This window comes from Lissotriton vulgaris, chromosome 1_1 (assembly GCF_964263255.1).
Source record: "Lissotriton vulgaris chromosome 1_1, aLisVul1.2, whole genome shotgun sequence".
NCBI classification, from domain to species: domain Eukaryota; kingdom Metazoa; phylum Chordata; class Amphibia; order Caudata; family Salamandridae; genus Lissotriton; species Lissotriton vulgaris.
In genome coordinates, this window is record NC_141685.1 from 360,215,949 (window position 1) to 360,228,849 (window position 12,901).

Consider the following 12,901-nt stretch of genomic DNA (forward strand, 5'->3'; position numbering starts at 1 on the left):
AACAGCAGTGACCCCAACTTCGTGGCAGCGACCACAGCACCAGACTGTCTTCAGTCTTATTTGTTGCTCTTTTCTTTAAATACATTTTTTAATATGTAAATCTATACATGACTAACATTCTTCTTTGTTCAACCGCAAAGGTACACTTCTGGGCCCAAGAAGGTTGTTGGGGGTATGTTGGTAATGTGGAAAAAGGGTACATTACCTCCTAATGTGGGGAGAGGGAGCGTCCAAAGGGGCATCACTCACAGAAACCTCACTCCCTACGATTAGTGGGGAGTATTTACAGATTGAAGTCTGCGGACAAGTGGTGCCACTGAACCTGCACTATGCAGTCCGGTGGGACCACCAAAGTAAGCACAAGGCTGTAGACCCTTCCTCATCGCTACCTCCGACCTACACTACGGTCAGCAGTCCTCATAATTCAGATACAGTCCCGATTCCACATGACGCAGTCCAGTAGGCAAGACACATTGATCCCAGTGAGACCCGTCCACATGAAACATCATCACAAGCTTCTACACTCTCAATGCTTCTAGTACCAATAACCCTATTTAACACAAACAAATCCCACATATCTAACTGTGTCCTAAGTCCTGAATAGCAGTGACCCCAACTTCGTGGCAGCGACCACAGCACCAGACTGACTTCAGTCTTATTTGTTGCATTTTTCTTTAAATAAATTTTTTAATATGTAAATCTATACATGACTAAGATTCTTCTTTGTTCAACCGCAAAGGGACACTTCTGGGCCCAAGAAGGTTGTTGGGGGTATGTTGGTAATGTGGAAAAAGGGTACATTACCTCCTAATGTGGGGAGTGGGAGCGTCCAAAGGGGCATCACTCACAGAAAGAACTCCAATATGTTTTCACAAATGCCTCAGACAGATACGAGCTGACAGACTTAATCACAAAAAAGTTTTTGAATACTTCTGTAGCGTGAACTATGAACAGTTCGGACCCAAGCTCTGACAGCGACAGCTGAAGCCCGTCTGCTTGACTCACAGACGCAGTACTATGAGCCGTCCGCGTCATTGTGTCTATCCCTGCCCTGTTCCGTCGTACGCCACGCCACTCCGATTATGTTCGAACGTTTGGACCACATAGCTTCCTGTCGCAGGCGTACTCGCTGTTGGTGTGCAGGTCAGTGGTCTAATTCTCAACATCTCACAGCCACTCCCTGAGGGCAAGTTTGCACACACACCACACTCATCCGGCACATGTGGCACAGGCCCTGTGACCATGCAAATATAATAGATCGTCAACTTCACATCCTTTATTGCCGGTGCTGACTAGCTGGGGAACGGTTTACGGGTCTCAACCATAAAGACTTCACAAAAACTTGCACATAAGGTTAGTCGCGCCCTCCAGTATATGGCCATCAGCAGGCTACCATCCCCTTGGCGCAGGCTTTATATGCATAGAGTTACTGCCACCCCAAACTCATGTGGCCATCAGGAGCCTACCACCACGTGCCACTAACTTGAGTTCCAAAAGCTTAGCAGCACCAAACCCTAAAGTGCTCTCCGCTATTGACAACTCACGACTCAGTGACATGTGTGAGATATGCCAGGCTGCGCAGAAGGTCAAGTGGTCTCCACCATACATGATTTAGCGGCATCTATAAGATCCGCGAAGAAGCTGATGTGGTCTCCGCATTCAAGACTCAACCACATCTGCAAGATGCACACACAATGTGATGCGGTGTCTGCCATTCAGGACTCAGGACTCTGCAACACATCTGAGGTCGGTGGGGTTTTGACAGGCACGTGCAGTCTACCCACTGCTGCACACTCCAATAGCACCAAGTAATTATTTGCTAATCGATGCGCAGAGGCGACAGTCTCTCTCTCTCTCTCTCTCTCTCTCTCTCTCACTCTCTCTCTCTCTCTCTCTTTCTCTCTTTCTCTCTCTCTCACTTCCCTCTGTTCCCTCTCTCTCTCTCACTCTCTTCATTCCTTTCCTTCTATCTCTATCTCTCTCTCCCTTATACCTTTCTTACTCCCATTCTTTCCTTCCCTCTCTTTTTCTCTCTGGCTTGTTTTCCTTCTCTTTTTTTCGCTCCTAGTCCTTTTCTATGCACATTACACACGTCCTTATTTTGTGCTTTATTTTCCAAGCTCTGTCGTCGACATCCATGGTCTCCACAGGAATCTTCAACCTTTTTTGTTTTCTATTATATTTGTTGAATTTTATTTATTGCTTTATTTTTATATATATATTAATAAAAAATAACATTTGAGAATACTTTATGGTTTATATAATTTTATAAAAAAATAAAGTTTGACCAAAAAAATTCATAAACATTTTCGATTTTTTTCTTCACTGCTGTGTAACTCTTTCTTGTTCTTATTACTGTTATTTGCTGGTAACCACCAAGGTGTTAAATTTTAGAGCACTTATCACGGGAATACTATTAATCTCTCCAGTTTGCACCAACTTCTAAATACTGAGTTAGATTTATCTCAACTTTAGTTGCATTAAAGTGCTAATAATGAAATGCAGAGTAGCCGTTGCTGTGCAAAAAGACACGAGATGCACCTTTCGATTTATTCTAAATACTAAAATCCTGTATTGAATTGCACTGAGGTAGTCCCTGCACTTACAGTGTACACACAAAATCAATGAAGAAATCTCATTGTATTTATATTGATTAGAAATAGTGCATCAGATACTGGATCTTGACAGGATACACTACCCAGTCCGTATATTGTTCTACACACGAACAAATAACATCACAACCTTCCCAACTACAATACAAAATTAATTCCGGCAATGACCCACATTACCACCAAGAATTTTACACATACTTTCTGCTGGTGTTAAGCAGGACCACTACCTGCAGCATGGAAGGAAACACAGCGAAGAGACACACCAGAACACCCATAGGTGCCATAGAGTCAATGACCATTATACAGGAATACCAATGAGGGCCACAAGACTCACCGCAACAACCCCAGGACCACCAACACCCCCCAAACCCGCATCTGAGCAAGTGTCGGTGTGGTCATTGTGTTAGTATGATAAGCAAATGCCCTGCAACATCACAATGTGCTGTCTGCAGCAGACATTACCATGTCACCTCAGCGTTAGCAGTGACCCTGGACATGTAGCTACGCACGCATCCTCCTGCAAGCATAACACACGTGGGCTGGTCCGGCTTACACAAGTCAGCGCAGGGGTGTGCCTATCCGGCAAGGGAAACGGGGTGTCTCCCACATGTCCATGTGCAGGAAGTGCGGTAAGTGTGTCTCTGTGTTCTGATGCAGCCTGCCACGAGGGCCACAGCAGACAATGTTGTAAAGTGGAATCCACCACCACCAAACTGCACTCTCATGGCATAGTACGAATGCTGCACGACATGCCGAAATATGCATTACAATACTGTGCAGTACGAGTGCAAGGGATACAACAGCGCACCATACAAAAGTATGGAGGCTCGATGGAAGGAGGAGCAGCTGTTTGGCAACGTAACACACAATGAACCCGCCCATGTGCAACATGCTGGACATCTCATCCATGATGACCACAGTTGCACACATCCAACAACACCCACGACCGCCCTCTGTACACACCCTATATGAATGCAACATGGTTTTCTCTTGTATGCTTTTTCAGCACTGTGATGTTGCCGGGTTGTGTAACTTATGCTCCTTGTTGGTGTGTTTCATTTTGGGCATTGTTTATCTATACTTGTGCTGTACTTCCTTTACATGTATGTCATTGTACCCATCTTCCCCCGTCCCTCCACTCCCTGCTTCTTCCTCTTCCTGCTGATCTTCTTTTTATAATTTTGCTCTTCCACACATAAATACATATAAAAAACAAATTAGGATAGTTCCTTGATTCCTTTAGGTTGCAAAACGTCTCTCTATACTGTTTTTCTAATTTCCCATAAGAACAGTTTTTTTAATGTTCAAGTACACATAGAAGTCAAAATGCAACGTATCCTATTAACACACTTTCAAGAACATTCAACAACACGTGGAGGTTAAAAGTTCATAATTTTTTTTAAAACCAACGATATTTTTTTGCAACATTTTCTCAAACATTTGAGAACAGCTGCAGGTTAAAAGTTCACAATTGTTTTACGTTCGAACACTACATTCTAAATGGAAGTAGCAGGTGTGGTTGAGTTGACCACATTTTATCCTATAATATATACTCCACGTTCAAACTGCTTTTTCTTAACCAACCACAAATATGCCTTTCCACAAAACAAATGTGCACCCTACTTTTAAAAAACAATCCTTTTCATCTACCAATAATGTACCGTAATGTATGTAAAAAAAAAACTAGTTCCGCACCTTTAAACCTATATCTTATTCTACGAAGGAACTGCATGAGCTACAGACATATTTCCATACCTTCCAGCCATACCTTCAAAAAGCTAGAGCTTCACAAATCAGGGAAACAGAGTTTTCCTGAATAACTTGAAGCTGTGCATCCACACTTATATGTAGCTCCAACTAATGAACACAAGGTCTCTTTTTAGAGCCACCCTATAACTTACAACTTAGGCCCGCTATTTTAGGGCCACATAACGGCAACTCCCGGACCCTCACCAACATTCTTTCTCCACACAGCTGTGGCGCAGCAGCCAGACCATCTCACTTTGCAGCACAGAGCTCTCGCTTTGATCCCCAGCTCTACTCACCCATAGGGGTGAGTAGTTTGCGCTTTACAAATACCGTAGTGATTTACCTTCGCACTCCCTATACAACACCACCTAAGCACCATATACAAGTTGGACAGGTGTGACAGAGCACCCAGAGCACATGACTTCATAGCATAGCACACACAGTTTAAGCTCACGGTTTCATCCCCGACTCCAGCAGAAGCTAAATTTAGCAGCATGACACTCTAGGCAATACCTCACTTAATTTCCATTCCCAGCACTTTCATACCGGTAGGGTCAGTAGTTCAACAGCTTTACCCCGAGTCTGTCAGCAGCTCAGTTTACTCCCCCGGTGCCATCAGACCCATAGGAATAAATACTTAGCACTTCACAAATACCGAATTGATTTGATACGCACGTACTTACCTTCGCACTCCCTCTATAACACCCCCTAAACACCATACACAAACTACAATGTTCGAAACAAAAGTTCCTCCGAGTAGCTATAACTACATGCTGACACTACTTGGACAGATGTGGCACAGCAGCCAGAGCACATGACTTCACAGCATATGACACACAGTTTAGGCTCACACTATCATCCCCGAGTCCGAAAGCAGCTCAGCATACCACTAAAGGACTAGACAATACCTCACATATTTTCCGTACCCCAAGACTTTCAGACTTTCAGTCAGTAGTTCATCCTAATAGGTATAAACACATGCTGATACTGCCTCCCCAGGTGTAGTGCAGCGGCCACGGCACATGACTCACACCATAAGATACACAATTTAAGCTCACACTTTAATCCTCGAGTCCCGCACCAGCTCACCTTAGCAGCATCACACTCTGCACAATACCTCACTTAATTTCCATAGCCCAGCACTTTCAGACCAGTAGATATGAGTAGTTTGCTTCGCACCCCCTGTATGCCACACTCTAAACACCCCACAGAGGTTACAGTGCTCCTACCCTCCTCTTTCCTGCGTTTTTTGCCCTTTTGTCCCCTTACTCGCTTCAAACGAAATAACAAAATGGCGGCCAACACTTCCTAGTTCCATGAGACTCTAGACAATACCTCAAATATTTTCCCTACCACAGGACTTTCACACCAGTATGGGTCAGTAGTTCATCCTAGTAGGTGTAAACACATGCTAACACTACTTCCACAACTGTACTGTAGCAAGGGCACATGACTTCACAGCATAAGATACACAGTTTGGGCTCACGCTTTAATCCCCGAGTCACGCACCAGCTCATTTTAGCAACATCACAGACTAGGCAATACCTCACTTAATTTCCGTAGCCCAGCACTTTCACACCGGTAGGGGTGAATACTTCGCTTCTCACCCCTCTATAGCACACCCTAAACACCCCACAAAGGTTACAGTACTCCTACCCTCCTCTTTCCAACTCTATTCCACTTACTCGCTACAACGGAATCACAAAATGGCGGCCTACACTTCCTAATTGCAACCGCTCACAGCCAATCAGTAGCAAGCTCGTGCTCGTAACGCCTCAACCAATCAGATGGCAGAATTCCCAAATATCGATATGGGTAAATTTTGATATTTAAAAAAAAAATAAAAATGGATTTACACTAAATTAACAAAAGCGTGTTTTCTAGACCATGACCCTTCTTCCTGTCAAATTTGGGGTAATTCCGTTCACCCGTTCGACCTATAGCCTTGTCTAAAGTTTTCTATGGAAATTAAGATGGCGAAAACAGGTTTTGGGAACCCCTTTTTTCTCGGTCCCCCCTTAACGTATCACCCCCAAACTTTCAACATAGGAGCTTATCTCAACAAAGAATACGTTTTTAAAATTTTGCGACGATTCATCAATCGGCGCCAAAGGTTTTATATATAAACACATATATATATATATATATCCAACAAAATACCAGGTTCCCAAAGTGAAGTGGACCACATGGAAGCTTCTTGTTGAAAACACCAGGTTTATTCGCAACTTGCTCGTGCCATAAAAGTATGATTGCAGCCTCAGTAAAATGTTCTGGCCAAACGCGTTTCGGGATCACCATCTCCCTTCGTCAGTGGTGCTTCGTGGAAGCAAGCGATCTCGCTGTGTTTAAAGTCTTCAGTTCAACGCCTGCCCCTGGGCGGGGGCGTGGCCGTATCAACGGCCTTCTGGGTGTTGTAGTGTCTTGAATAATTCCCCAGTGGGTAAGCGAGTTCGTTCGCCAGTAAACTCAAATTAATGCCCCAGTGGGTTGAGGGGGCTGTCAGCTCCTTTGACACGCAGCTTCATAGGTGCAAATAGTGTTTGTGTGAGCGCGCACTGGAATAGCTCTCACACAGCTTCCCTTCATGCGTCAAAAGTTTTATATATAAATAAATATATATATATATATATATATATATCCACAAGGTCAATAACTCCTTCTGGATATCCGCGACCCATGAAAGGTGGCGTGTACGTCGGTTGGAGTAGTGCTGACAAAGTTATGCTCTCTTGCGCCCAAAAATAGTAAGACACGCTCTCAGGACAAAACGAGGTACTATTTTTGGGCGCATGACAGCATATATACATGAGAAACATGGGAACAAACTGATGGTAACCGTTGTAGCGGAATTTTTTCCTGGCCCTCCACCGCAGCCTCTGCAAGTCATGGTATGCCTTGTAACAGCGAACCTGCACCAAGAGCAGAGGCGCTTTCATCAAGAACGGCGCCTCGAGAGACCATTTGATAAAGAACCGGGTTTGGTGGACGAAAGCATGGGGCATGAGGATTTTTTTAATTAATTACTTCGACTACCCCACCCCACTGCACGGAATCATTACTTCGCGGCATAATGGGACTAGTAGTCCCCTGTTATTCGTGAGGAATGACCAGGTGCAGTGAGCCAACCACCACTAGGCAAGGCGGAGCTAATATTTGATTTAAGTGGGAGAAGCGATGTCGGAACTGAAAAGCATTTGAAAAAGGCGTTCAGCTGCCGAAACCGGTCATGCAAACCTGTTTTAATAAATTGTTGAACAACGAAGCCCCGCTGTGTCCTGCTTCATTGAATCCGATGGAGGAGATGTCTGACCTGATATATATATATATATATAAATTTTTTTTTTACCTTAACCACTTTTACAGAGTATATGCCTTTACCACGAATGCCTTTGCGTTGTAATGGCATGCGTGGTAAAGGTACATTCGTTATAAAAGTATGCGTTGTGATTGAAACGCGTTGTGATGGTATGCGTGGTGTTGACATGAGGGATAACATCATGTATTCATATATACATATATAAATATATAAAACATAAAAAATATTAACAAATGAAATGCAAAATATTACATTAATCGCAAATTAAATAAATATCAATGTTTTAACTAAAAATATGTAAAAACTCAAAATTTGTATATACACATATTATAAAATTAAACAAATATTAATGTCATATATTTGAACAACATTAAAAAATATTCCAATCTGTGAATAATGCATATACTATACCCACTGCAGTCTCTGCAACAGTAGGGAAAGGGATAACATTTACTATTCCCACTCCAGTCTCTGCAACAGCAGGGAAATCATTGTACCACAGAGGGGTAATGTAATGGAACGTAACAGGTTGGAGGGGGGAAGTACAGGAGGAACTTAGGTATCTTGATATAACCCTTTTAAAGTCATTATGAGGCAATACCTCAGTACAATTTGGAGAGGGTAGCAAAGGCGGAGGAGGCATCATTAGTTAGATGGAAGAACTTGCCCTTGACTAAACATGGGAGACTAAATTTGATTAAAATGATGATACTCCCCAAATTGGCGTATCTTTTTAATTGTATTCCCTTGACATTCCAGAGAATTGTAATAGATAAGATTCAGAAGAAAATAGCCAGTTTTATTTGGACATCAAGAGGAGCTTGGCTGGACTGGAAGAAATTGAGGCGTAGGCTTGAAAAGGGCGGACTGGGTTTTCCAGATCTAAAACTATACTGTATGGCCTTCCAGTTTAAAAATTGTAGAGCGCTCCTATGTAAACCAGGGCCCCTAATATGGGGAGGTATGTTCTAAGAGATGGTAAGGTAGTGGGATTCTAAAAGTTTCTTGTACAAGTTTGGGGCAAGGAAATTCTTCAAAAAGGTTTGGTTGAAGATTTTAAAGGCAGCACTCACACTATGTCTTGGAATTAGTAGGATTCTGGGTGTGGGATATTTTTCGGATTTCTACCCAATCTGGAACTCATCAGGTACACCTGAGTATCTTAAAGATGGGCTGAGTTTTCCATTAAGGAGGGTTAGAAATGAAGTATGGGGAGACCTCCTAACAGCATAGGGTATGCTGCCCCGGGAAGAGTTAGTGACAAAGACTAGTAATTCCCTTTCTAGATTCAAGTACCTCCAGCTATCATCCTGGGTCACAGACAATGACCAAGAGATCGGGGTATGGGAATTCCATTCAAAACTGCATGATGAGTCCCCCAGGAAAAAGGAGGTTGCTTATTGGTAGTGGATGCTACACGACGATGAGGACAGGAACCTGAAGGCACCATACTCGGTATGGGAAGGAGTCATTGAGGGGACTGAGCTACAAACAATTTGGCAACTCTCTTTAAAACTGTTGTACTATTTCATTCAACCAGCCAATCTGAAACAGAATCATTTTTATATCATCAACAGGCTCTATTGGATGCCCCAGAAGATATCAAAGTTTGTGTAAGAACCCATATCAAGTTGCCAGGGATGTGGTCTTCTAAGAGCCGATGACCAACATTTGTTTATTAAGTGCCCAGAACAACAGGCTTACAGGCAGGAGGTGGAGAAGGTGGTCAAGGATCTTTTCGTGGCAAACATAATTCTAAGCTTAGCACCGGTGTTGATGGGGGGGCAACTCCGCCCCAGCCAGCCCTTAACGAGTGCTAGGAGGGTCCTGCTGTTTTATTTGATGCTCTTGCCTAGACGGGAGATCTGTAAGCATTGGATGGATCCCCTACCTCCAAAGGGGATTTATTTGCTCCATGCGGTTAGAAGTGTATGCAGAATGAATGTTGGCCCTGGATCTGGGGTGGGCGGGGGGTTCCATAGTAGGATATGGGATGATTTCAAAGATGGTGTTGAATGGTAATGACTTAAGGAAGTGTCCTATGATTACACCTGTGTGAAGCCAATGACCAGGAAACTGGTAGGACTGGATCGGCAGGGCCCCAGATATAATGCAACTGGCCTGAGTTGGGAAATGTTTAGCAGAAAGGCCTGGCTTTGCAAATATTGGAGATATGAGGACAAAATAATAATATCAATAACAATAATTAAACTCCCACCCTATACCCCTACAAACCCACCAACTCACACATAACAAATGACTGGAACATAACTATTACAAAATGTATGTAATTAATAATCCATTAAATAATTATTAGTGTATTGTTAATTCATTATTTATTACTTAATTAACTTCCCAACCTATACCCTTACAAACCCAACAACACGCAGCTAGTAAATAACTAAAAAAATAAAATCATTACACAATTTACATAATTAAAAATCAGTTAAATAATTAATGCATTAATAATTAATTATTAATGAATTATGCTTAATTAACTTCCTACTCACCACCCCTACAAACTTAACAACCTATAAAATTATAAATCACAAAACGCTTACCATTATAAACTATATTAAAATATTATTAAAAATTATACAAACAATAGTAACCCCAAAAATAAATATATAGACTAACACACATAAAGATAATTAGAAAACAGTATTTATTACAACTATTTTATTGAAAAATATATTTACAACTGCAATCTTCTTGAAAACGATATGACTTACCTGAAGAAATCGATATTTTTGACCACCATATTTCTGCATCACGTAATTGTTGTGCCACAATATTTTGTTGCCAATATTTCTGCATCTGAATATTCCAAATCAATATTTTGTCCAAGCACCTGTTTTGGCTCAATAGTCCAATAAACGTCTGGGTAGAGATTCACTGTTGAGCAGAGGGACCAGGTTCTTTCTATGGAAGCCACTCTTATAACCTCTATTCCTAGGAAGGGCAGAATCTTACAGTTCCTCAGCTTCAGAGTTATTTTCTCTGCTCCCCCTAGTTATAGAGTTGTGTCAATCTGGGCGATGTATCAAATTGCTGACACTGGATGATGGAGGGCCTCATTAGCATGTGACATGCCCTCATGCTCAAGATGGATGGCATCATTAGCATTAAATCTGTCAGCACACCATACCACTCCCAAGATGGCGCTAGACAGTGAGTTGTAATAACAGCATAATACAATATATTCATCAAAATAATACAATATGTGCATTAAGTATTCATATACGATTATAACAGTCTGGATCACTATGTCTTCCTTCTTGAATAAAGACACCATCTGGGCAGTTTTCCAAAAATTAGAAACTACCATAGTATTTATTGTTGTATTAAAACTTTAGAAAGGGCAGATATGCATATATTATCATTAATTTCATCCACAGAGGACTGCCTCAAACATTTTCATAAAGTGAACAGATGACAGGGGATGAACTGTGTAGATAAATGAAATTATATATTGACCCACAATTTGCACTACATTGCTAAGTCTCAGACCATGTTTAGGGGGGTCACAGGGATGACAGAGGCTACTTAGCCACAACCAGAGTGGTGATGTCATCTCTCACTTGCATCCTGGAGTTCTTTCTAATAATGCTCTGCAAATTAGGCCAAGTATAACTTTTTCTGCAATTGGCTATCAGGGAAGCAAGGGTGGGTAGTCAAAGGCTTCTCAATCAATCAATCACATATTTGTAAAGCGCACTGATCACCCATGAGGGTCTCAAGGTGCTGAGCGGGGAGGGGAGCAGCTACTGCTCGAACAGCCAGGTCTTGATAAGTCTCCTGAATGTCAGTAGGTCCTGAGTCTGTCGCAGCTGTGTGGGGAGGGTGTTCAATGTCTTGGCCTAGCGGTAGGAGAAGGATCTGCCGCTGGTCGTGGTCCTGTGGATGCGTGGGACGGTGGCGAGGGCGAGGTTGGTGGAGCGCAGCTGGCAGATTGGGGTGCAGAAGGTGAGACGCATGTTGAGATATGCTGGTCCGGCATTGTGAAGTGCTTTGTGGGCGTGGAGTTTGAAGGTGATCCTCTTTTTGACTGGTAGCCAGTGCTGGTCTTTCAGGTGGGCAGTGGTGTGGTTGGGTATGTTGAGGATGAGGCGTGCGGAGGCATTCTATATGTGCTGGAGTCGCTTCTGGAGTTTGGCTGTGGTTCCTGCATAGAGGACGTTGCCGTAGTCCAGTCTGCCGCTGACGAGGGCAAGGGTGACCGTCCTTCTCAAGGAGGTAATAATGGGGGAAAAGAGCTAAGAACACAACAGTCAAGTAGCAGACAAAAGAATGTATTGTCTAGCCCAGTGCTTATCTTTTAATTAAAGAAAGCACTTTAGCCTCACAGCCAACTTTACTACTCCTAAACTTTCGGACCTACAGTTCGGGTTCAGGGAGGGCTTTTCTAAACTTTTTAAATTGTTGTCATCAACCACAAAAGATCGACGCGTTTCAAACCCCCTGATTGCGGGGTTCTCCTCAGGATCAACACGAATTCTCACGCCTCATATGTATGGATATCTCTCTGGACTGGTGTGGATGTAATGTTTGACACACTCACAAGCTTAAGGCGTTCACTTGGAGTGCCCGGTATTCATTCCAATTCGCTATACCGGTAGTTCTTTTTACTTCGCATGTATTTCAAAATGCCGCCGTGACGGTCGAGACTAGCGATCAGTGCACAGGTCTTGGTTAACTCTAACAGTGTGGCGTCTCAGCGTTCTCCGCAATCGGTCCTTTTGTGTGAATCATATGATCCAGAGAGATATCCTACATATGAGACGTGAGAATTCGTGTTGATCCTGAGGAGAACCCCGCAATCAGGGGGTTCAAAACGAGTCGATCTATTGTGGTTGATGACAACAATTTAAAAAGTTTAGAAAAGAAAGACTAGATAAAAACATAGTATAACGGTTCGAATAGTTGGAACTTTGAAAAAACTGGGGATCCACCTGACCTTTCTAAACTTTGTGTTATTTAAATAACCTTCTGTTGTCATTTACCTATACCTCAGAGGTATTTTGTTCATCTGTGTGAATGTCTATTGAGTGTCTGTAGTGTGAAAGGTATGGTATGGATGTGCTGTTAAGGAATGTTTAGACTGTATTTGTAAATTTTTTATAAATTTGTATATTTTGTATATTTGTACATTTTGTATATGCACTGAAATGTTCTTGAAAAAAATGATAAAATGAAAAAGCGTTCTGACAGTAAGAAACGACTA